Source organism: Rhamphochromis sp. 'chilingali' (genome assembly GCF_963969265.1).
Source record: "Rhamphochromis sp. 'chilingali' genome assembly, chromosome: 7".
NCBI classification, from domain to species: Eukaryota; Metazoa; Chordata; class Actinopteri; order Cichliformes; family Cichlidae; genus Rhamphochromis; species Rhamphochromis sp. 'chilingali'.
The window spans coordinates 35,491,698-35,502,181 of record NC_137934.1 but is presented as its reverse complement, the minus strand read 5'-3'; positions in this window follow the sequence as shown (position 1 = coordinate 35,502,181).

Below are 10,484 nucleotides of genomic sequence, written 5' to 3'. Positions count from 1 at the left end.
ATTACTTCAGTTTTGTTTTTGTTTAGTTGGAGAAAATTGTGGCACAACCAGTCATTAATTTCCTCAATGCATTTACCAAGAGCCTGTACAGGGCCTCGGTCTCCTGGTGACATTGTGATATATATTTGTGTGTCATCTGCATAGCTGTGGTAGTTTATTTTGTTGTTCTTTATAATCTGTGCCAGTGGGAGCATGTAAATGTTAAACAGAGGGGGTCCCAAGATGGAACCTTGGGGAACTCCACATGTGATACTTGTCTGCTCGGATGTGAAGTTACCTATTGATACAAAGTATTTCCTGTTTTCTAAGTATGTTTTGAACCAGTTTAGTACAGTTCCTGAAAGACCTGCCCAGTTCTCCAGTCGTTTGAGTAATATGTTGTGGTCAACTGTATCAAATGCTGCACTGAGATCCAGTAAAACTAGGACTGACATTTTTCCACTGTCTGTGTTCAGACATATGTCATTAAACACTTTTGTCAGAGCAGTTTCAGTGCTGTGGTTCTGTCTAAAACCTGACTGGAAGGCATCATAGCAGTTATTCTGTTTTAAGAAGTAATTGAGCTGTTGAGAAACTGCTCACACACCTGACATTAAGGAAAAGTTGACGATCTGTAACAGGTCTGACTCTAAAGTCTTTGAGACCTTTTTGAAAAAACTTGTTGGCAGGACATCTAAACAGCAGGAGGAGGAGTTCAGTTGACCTAAGATCTCCTCCAGGTCTTTGCTGTTAATCGGGTGAAACTGTTTGATGGTGTTTAAACAGTTTTTCGGTGGACACAGTACATATCCTGGATCTGCTGTTGATGTACCAACTGCTTGTCTAATCTTTTGGATTTTGTCTGTGAAGAATTTGGCAAAGTCATTGCAGGCCATGGTTGAATGAAGTTCAGCTGCCACTGGCACAGGAGGGTTTGTTAGCCTGTCAACTGTAGAAAATAAGACCCGAGCATTATGGCTGTTTTTAGTGATGATGTCAGAGAAGTAGGACCTTCTTGCACTCCTCAGTTGTAAATTATAATTGTGAAGTTTCTCTTTATAGATGTCATAATGAACCTGGAGGTTTGTTTTTCTCCATCTGCGCTCAGCTTTCCTACACTCTCTTTTTTCATTTTTCACTAGTGTGGAGTTTCTCCATGGAGACTTTTTCCTTCCAGAGATAACCTTCACCTTAATGGGAGCAATTGTATCCATTACATTTAACATTTTTGCATTGAAGCTATTGACGAGCTCATTGACTGAGCCTTTGGACAGGTCAGGTGTTAATGGGAAGACCTGGTTAAAGATCTCACTACTGTCTTCAGTTATACACCGTTTTGTGATCACTGCTGTTGATATATTTGTGTGGGCTGAGATTTTACTTTCAAAGAAAACACAGTAATGATCAGATAAGCCCACATCAGATACAGTAATGTTTGAAATGCTCAGGCTCTTGGAGATCAGTAGGTCGAGAGTGTGTCCTCTATTATGTGTGGCCTCTGTTACATGCTGAGTCAGCCCAAAGTTGCCCAGAGTGTTACTCAGGTCTTTAGTCCCTTTGTCCTGAGGGTTGTCCACATGGATGTTAAAATCCCCGACAATAATTACACAGTCGAAATCAACACAGGCAAAGAACTTCTTAGGGGTGGAGTGAAAATGATTAAAGCCATCCACTGCAGCCATTGTCAGGCTTCTTACTCTACGGTATGCCCCATTATGGTTCCCTTTCTTGTTCAAGACAACTTCCAAGCAGCATTTTGCCCAAAGCGTTACCACCAATCAGCAATACACTCACTTTTTTGGAGGAGTTTATGTAAGTGTCTTTATAGCCTTCAAAGTTTTCATATGCCATAATCCTTCTCTGTAGACAAAGGGCTGCGTAGATGCACACAAACAGCAGTTCAAATTCAAATTCAAATTTTATTTGTCACGTACACAGTCATACACAGTACGATATGTCGTGAAATGCTTGGACAACTGCTCGTGACCTAAAGAAAACAAAAAAGGAAAAGGCTATGAATAAGATAGGAAATAAATATGAAAAATTAAAAAGGGTAAATTTAACTAAGAAGGAATAAAATATAAATTAAGGTTAAAAATGAAATAACTGTACAACACAAATTAGAATGAAGGGTAAATTTAACTGGGAAGGAATAAGATAAAATATATAAATTAAAGTTGAAAATAAAATAACTGTACAACAAAATACACAATATAGAACTATATAAGAATGTATAAAGAAATCTAAATATAAATAAATATATACACAATAACAGCAGCTGTACAAGTATTAACCGGAAATGAAGAATATAGTGACCAGTGTTGTGCAAAAAAACAATGTGTGCAAAAACAATGTCCAGGAAGTCCAGTGTGTGTGTAAGAACCATATGTGTGGGTCAGTACTGTGTGGTGGTGTGATTGAGAGACCGTATCGCCTGCGGGAAGAAGCTCCTCCTCAGTCTCTCTGTGTTGGTCTTCAGGGAGCGGAATCGCTTTCCTGACCTCAACAGAGAGAACAGTCTGTTGTTGGGATGGCTGAGGTCCTTCACGATCTTCCTGGCCTTGGTCCGGCACCGCCTGCTGTAGATTGAGTGCAGGTCAGGGAGCTCGGAGCGGATGGTGCGCTCAGCTGACCGCACAACCCTCTGTAGAGCTCGTCTGTCCTGCATGGTGCTGTTCCCGAACCAGGTTAAGATGTTTCCCGCCAGGATGCTCTCTATGGTGCACGAGTAAAAGTTCCTGAGCACCTTGGAGGGCAGTTGGAAGTCTCTCAAGCGTCTGAGGTGGTAGAGACGCTGTCGGGCCTTTTTCACCACGGTGTTGATGTGACAGGACCATGACAGGTCCTGCGTGATGTGAACTCCGAGGTATTTGAAGCTGTCCACTCTCTCCACTGGGCACTCGTTGATGACGGGGATCTGGTAGTTCCGGTAGTTGATGAATCCTTGATGATGAATCAGTTGATGAATCCTTAAGTTAGCAGCAGAGCTAACTTTAGCTAACCAGAAGTACCTTTCCTCCCAGACATTTACAGACATTTGGGGTCAATCTGTCTCTGCTAGATTGTAGTTTCAGATACATTAACACTTTTTGGAAGGCTTTAGTAGCATTTACAGTAGAGTATAGTAGTAGAGAGTAGGGTTGGGCGATATGTAAAAATTTTCCAACCGACAATTGTCAGTCCAACGCGCATGCAGTACGCGCATGCACAGACTTTTTGATGGGTGGAGCAATGTAATCATGCACGGACTGATTTGGGCGTTTACAACACAGAAGTCCAAACATGGATGAACGAATTTCCCCCAAAAATTTGGGCTGTCAGCGTTAACGCGGTCATCACAATTACAATTTTTAACGCTTTTTTTGCTCAACCCATCTGGAGCGCAGAATGAACAAACTTTGGACAAACTGCCCGAAATGTGTTGACAGAGACATTTCAGGGATTTCGACTCAGTCTACGCTCCAGACGGGTTAGCTGTTAATCGCGTTAGTCATGATGACGGTGCGTTAACGCTGACAGCACTAAAAAAAAATATAAAGTTGCCCATTTGGGATGAAAGAGGTAAACCTAAGGATGTAACCAAAGCGGTGTGCCGCTTGTGCAGACGTATAGTGCGAGCAAAGTACTCAAACACAACTAACTTGCATGAGCATGTACGTGTCCACCATCTGGCTGAGTATGCTAGGCTATCACCAGCTTCTGCAGCTCCATCAACAACCATTTGGGCGCACTCTGAGGAGGGGGCATTTGCTCGCAGATGAAAGAGGGTGCTGTTAAAACAGTGCTATTATTATTTTTTCTGTTGACTTATTTTATTAGTTCTATCATTATTAGCAAACTTACTCATGGGCAAATAAATAAATAAGTCGTAAAAACGATTGCCGATGGGCTCGGCCTATCATCGATATATTTGTCCAGTCGTCCAACCCTAGCAGAGAGTAGATTTTCTCTACCTGTTTTCTATGGTGCTGAAGTGGCAGAGGAATCAGCTTCCACAGTTACTCACCCTCCAATGGTGTATCAACTACTCTACACCAGAAGTACACATTTATGGGACATGAGTTAATGGTGCAAGTGCTTGTTCACTGAACTTATTCTCGAGATCAAACTGAAACAGAGAGTGCAAACACAGTTCAAAGAGAACAGACATTCATCACAGCGCAGAGGGGAAATGAAACCACATACTAAACAGGGAAAAGAAGAAATAAAATGACAGACTGACAGGATGGAGATGAGGGGATGCTGATTATTGGCCGTGCCTGTAATGCACAGATTGGACTCATTTTGACAGCAGAGCTTTTAATTTTCTTCCCCCTCTCACTGCCAACTGAGATAATGGCAGGGTGACAGCATGGTATATTTGGTATTTTCCAGAGCATCTCAAAGGGACTTTTGAACACACTTTTTTTTATTACATTATTAATTTCTGTGAGCGATGTGCTGCTTCTTTCTTAACTTTTGTCTTTCTAATCACGTCCGTGCAATCGCTTTAATTAACTAAAGTTTTTCTAAGTGCTTTTGATCTTGCGCTGTAAGCGCTTTCAGTGGGTTCTGACCAACCCTCATTCAGCCCTGCAGCAAAATGTAGCTACTCAATTTTAAAATGCTGCACCATCCATCTGTCTGTCTCTGTGTTAGCTGCGTAAGACTGGCTGGATACTGGTTTTCAAAAAAAAAGAAGAAATTGCACACCACCATAAGCCAAAACAAACAGCAGCTTGAGAACACACAGCAAGTACACAAATAAGAGGAATACACTCACAGATGTGGAGGATCTGAGACACAGTCGAACAATGGGGACATCATTTCACCTCACAGTCCCCTGCAGCTGAATCCCAAAATATCATCAACCCCAAATCTATCAAAACAATGTGTCCTACAGGGGTACCTGCTTCTCAGTAGCTAAACCCCCGCTCAACTCGCCTCATTCTGTCTCTCCCTGTCTGATAGAAGCCGTCTATCTCTGCAGTACCATGGGGGCGAACTGGGATTCCTCTTAGTGACAAAAAAAAGAGGCTTTATCCCTTCTTAAATACATGCAGAAGGGTGGAGTGGAAGTGAGACACAATGCTGTAGTAAAGACATCTTATGTTTATTTGGAAAACTGCCAACACTCCCAGTGTTCCGATGCCAAAGCAAATATTTCACAGCAGATACGAGGGTCTGAGACAATGGCTCGCCATCTCTCCGGTCACGAACGGGCCAGCCTATCCTGTTAGATAAAGTTCACTACATGAAATGTGATCGGATAAAAGCAGATTTGTGAACTGTTAGGAACATGACAGACTCCAACAGATCCAGATGAAAATCCTGGGTGAAAATTTTTTAAATTCCTTCCAGTTCTGTTCTGAGTGTCCCGCTGAAAAATAAGAAATGCAATATCAGAGCTATAACACATTCAGAGCACTACAGTGACTGAGACCGCACCCAACATGGCAGCTGTAAAATTTATTGGGAAATAATAACACCAATTAAACTGGGCTGAAAACAAACATGCTTTACTTGCTGTAACCATTCTGGTTCAGAAGAGCAATTCTAAAATCCTTTTCAGTGTAAAAAACTAAATGTCACTTCTTTGCCTTTAGCAAAAATGCATCCCACAGTTTATCTGATGCTGATGTCAGGCTTTAGCATTTTGTGCTGGATCACAATGGTTTCTTTCAAGGTTACAACTTTTTTACAATTTAATTTTTTTTTTACTATCCCTCCACTTTTGTAAATTATGAGAATAAAAGGACCTGATTTCAAGCAAAAGGGCTTGTGTCAAGGCTGACTTGTGACAGAAGGATAGCAGCAAGAATAAAAGAGAAGGTTTACTTTATGATAGTGAGACCTGCTACGATGTATGGTTTGGAGATGTTGATACTAACAAAAGGAGGCAGAGCTGGTGGTAGCATAGTTGTAGATAAAACGTTTCATTAGGAGTTACCAGGAGAAACAAGATTAGTAATGAGTATATCAGAGGGACAGCTCAGGCTGAGCAGGTTTGGAAACAACATTAGAGAGGGAAGGCCGAGATGGTTTTGACGTGTGCAGAGGAGGGATAAGTACTGTACAAAAGATGTTGCGTATGGAGCTGCCAGGAACAAGGAAAAGAGGAAAACCACACAAAAGGTTCATGGATGTACTGAAGGAGGACATGAGGAGGGTTGGGGTGACAGAGGAAGTAGGAAGGGAGAGGGTGAAATGGAGGCAGACGATCTGCTGTGGCCACCCCTTAACCCTTTAAGACCTACCATAGAACCAAGTCCGCCAGAGCTTATAGTATATTTTTACATGCTGTGGAGCCATTTTTGGAGCATTTCAAGTTGCTATACATAAATACAACCACTATAGCCCAAATTTTAATAATATGTCTGCATTAAGTGCATAGTAATTAATGGTCAGAAGGCCCGGTGGCGCCAGTGTCCGGCAGCCTCGCCTCTGTCAGTGCGCCCCAGGGCGGCTGTGGCTATAATGTAGCTGCCATCACCAGTGTATGAATGTGTGTGTGAATGGGTGGATGAATGGTTGTGTAAAGTGCTTTGGGGTCCTTAGGGACTAGAAAAGCGCTATACAAATACAGGCCATTTACCATTAATTACATAAATTGCAAAAAAGTGCAATAAACTACAAAAAAATTTAAAATCGTTTTTGTTTTTTTAACATATATTTCTAGTTACAGAAATTTAAGAGGCTTATCCCTCAAAACTGTAAATACAAAAAAGTTGCACAAACTAGTTTCCCACCAAAGGAAATTTATTTTAAGTGTCTTCATAGTCTTATTTTTGAGATACACCAATTTTCATATACTGCAGGAAAAACGAAAAAATATATTATAGTGCAAATTTGCAAAATAACAGCATATGCATCAAAATAAAATATTTCCAGCAGTGCAATATGAGTCCTCAGCATCCCAGAAATGACACAGAAAGTCATAAAGTCAAACATAACTTTTAAAAACACAAGTATAGGCTCATGAGGCCACCATGGTAAAAAACTACATTTCCGCAAAATGACGTCACTTCCGGTTTCGGGCAGGTCATGCCGGACATGCGATAGTTCACGCTGATGGACGTAGTGTCACGGTTCTGGGTCCGTCGGACCCAGTAGTTTGAGTTTTATTATGTTTTGGTGTTAGTTTGCATCAGGGATTGTTTTCTTGTTCTCTTGTAGTGTTGATTATGATGATGTTTATTATTTGAGTTTCATGTTTCTGTGGTGTTTAGGATTTGTTCTTCAGTTGTGTCTGCTTAGTATTTGTCTAGCTCCATGTGCCATTTTCTGTCTGTCTCTCTGTCGAGTTTGTGTCTTAGTGTGATGGTTGCTTGTTCCTGTTTTATTGTGATGGTCTGCGTCTCATGTGAGTGTGTTCAGTTTTACCTTTGTCTCGTCTTGTTGATTATTCCCAGCTGTGTCCACCACCTGTGTGTAATTCCCCTGTGATTCTCTGTGTATTTAAGTCATGTCTGCCGTCATTGTAGTTGCTGGTCCGTCTGTGTATTCCACCCTGCGTCATCTGTGTGTTTCCCTGCTGTCAACCGCCAAGTGTTTCTGCTCATGTTCAGGTTCGTGTTCTGTAGTTAGTTTGTTCCCAGTCTAGTTAGTCATAGCTCCCTTTGCCGTTTGTATTTACTTTCATGCTCAATAAACCACCTTCACACCTTCACGACTGCCTGCGTTTGGATCCTCCTTCATTGCCTCCACACGGCTCACCTCACTCGCCGTGACAGTACGGACCAGCCAGATATGGATCCAGCGGCATTCACCCCACCCACGGAGCTTCGGGACCTCATCACGAACTCCGCTTCACAAATAATCAACCTGTGGCTAGAGCATGAGGGAGAAGCATTCCTCCACGTTCTGGAAGCCAGACTGCAACAGCTGCTCACGGATTATCCTTGGCTATTGGACTCACTACACCCACTCGCGCAAGACTTCATCCTTCACGAACTTCACCTACACCCACCAGCCGCTATCGCTTCCCAACCCAGCCGGACGCCGGAGGTTTTGCCCGGCCCGCCGGAGGTTTTGCCCGGCCCGCCGGAGGTTTTGCCCGGGAGGAAGCGACGATCGCGCCGTCGGCGCGTCGCCCCACAGCTGGAGAATAGGACTTCAGAACTGCCGGCTGTGGTGAGTGGAAAAGACGCTCTGTCTGTTTCACCAGTTCATATGACTGTTTATACCGGGGCTGTGTTCGTTGAGTCAGCTGCTCAGCCGGTAGCTCGGTTAGCTTCCCAGCAGTCGCTAACTCAGTCAGCCACTCACTCATCACCTCCATCACAGTCACAGTCAGACCCAGTAGACACCATGTTACAGTCCATAGCCCAGTCAATAGCTCAGTTGGCAAGAGAGTCATCAGCCTTATCAGTTCAGCCAGCCACTCCACCACCTGTTACTACTTTGCTACCTGTAGCTCAGTTGCCACCAGTTCAGCAGCCTGTCCACTCATTTACCCAGCCTTTATCCTCACAGCCTCATTACAAGCAGGGAACACACTCCACACAAACTTTTGCTGGTTCATTTAAGCTGGCCATCTCAGAGACAGTTGCTCCCTCTAGGGCCTCCCCAGAGGCTGGGTGTCAGTCACCAGCCAACTCTGGACCCCTAGAGGTCAAGACACCAGCACCAGCAGCCTCACCGGAGAACTCACCTGAACAGTCTCGGCTCTCAGCACCCCCTGAGAGCTCAAGTGAGTTCACCCGTCCGCCTCAGTCCTCTGCTGAGTGTATTGGGGAACACTTCCAGCCCTCTGAGGACTGTATCCCACTGTTGCTGCCTGAGTCTAGCCACGGTGCTGCTCAGTCCCAGCCAGTGTCCACACTGGCAGAGGTCTCTGTACCTGCTGCTTCAGAGACTGCTTTCCCTGGAGGGCCTGAGGAGCCCGTCCAGTCTCAAGTCATGTTAGCTGGGGGTTTAGGAGAACCCAGCCAGCCTCAAGCCTCGTCTGCTGGAGGGCCCGTGGAGCCCACCCAGCACATCCTCACATCTGCTGGTGGTCCTGGAGGACCCAGCCAGCACATCTCCACATCAGGTTCCGCAGCCGTCCCGCTGCCGTCAGGTTCCGCAGCCGTCCCGCTGCCGTCAGGTTCCGCAGCCGTCCCGCTGCCGTCTTCATCATCTTCGCCTGGTCCAGCCTCCGTGTCTTCGTCATCCTCGCCTGGTCCAGCCTCCGTGTCTTCGTCATCCTCGTCTGGTCCAGCCTCCGTGTCTTCGTCATCCTCGTCTGGTCCGGCCTCCGTGTCTTCGTCATCCTCGTCTGGTCCGGCCTCCGTGTCTTCGTCATCCTCGTCTGGTCCGGCCTCCGTGTCTTCGTCATCCTCGTCTGGTCCGGCCTCCGTGTCTTCGTCATCCTCGTCTGGTCCGGCCTCTGCACCCTCCCTCCTCGTCTGGTCCGGCCTCTGCACCCTCCCTCCTCGTCTGGTCCGGCCTCTGCACCCTCCCTCCTCGTCTGGTCCGGCCTCTGCACCCTCCCTCCTCGTCTGGTCCGGCCTCTGCACCCTCCCTCCTCGTCTGGTCCGGCCTCTGCACCCTCCATCCTCGTCTGGTCCGGCCTCTGCACCCTCCATCCTCGTCTGGTCCGGCCTCCGTGTCGTCATCCACGCCGCCGCCTGGTCCGGCCTCGGCTCCGCCTTCGTCTGGTCCCGCCTCGTCTGGTCCTGTGGTTGCCACACCGCCGTCGGAGCCAGCTCGACCCGTTCTGCCTCGCCTCTGCCGGCCGTTTTCCGGGCCTCTAAGATGGCATCACGGCCTTCGGGGGCGGCCTCCGGAAAGAGTTCATCGCCGCCGCTGGCATCGCGGCCGTCCTCCGGACCTGCTCGGTGGCCGCCACTGCCTTCCACGTGGTCGGCCTCCGGAACTGTTTGCCCGCCGTTGCCGTGTGCACGGTCGGCCTCCAGAACTGCATTCGCGCCGCCGTTGCCGTCCGCACGGTCGGCCCCCGGACCTGCTTCCTCGCCGCCGTTGCTGCACGCACGGTCGGCCTCCGGAACTGTTTGCCCGTCGCCACCGTTGCCGTGTGCACGGTCGGCCTCCTGAACTGTTTGCCCGTCGCCGCCGTTGCCGTGTGCACGGTCGGCCTCCTGAACTGTTTGCCCGTCGCCGCCGTTGCCGTGTGCACGGTCGGCCTCCTGAACTGTTTGCCCGTCGCCGCCGTTGCCGTGTGCACGGTCGGCCTCCTGAACTGTTTGCCTGTCGCCGCCGTTGCTGTGTGCAGGGTCGGCCCCCTGAACTGTTTCGGCTCTTGTGTTGTCGGCCCCCGGACTTTACTGTGGACTCGTGAATGGTCTTGTTTTGTGTTGGCCTGTTTTTGGTTTATTCTGGTCTCTTGTGCTCCTTGTTTTTTTGTTTCGGACCCTCCTTCCTGGGCCCCCTCCGCCCGCCCTGGCTTGGTGCTTTGTGCTTTTTTGTTTGGGGCTGTCGGGAGCCAGCCCTTAGAGGGGGGGTACTGTCACGGTTCTGGGTCCGTCGGACCCAGTAGTTTGAGTTTTATTATGTTTTGGTGTTAGTTTGCATCAGGGATTGTT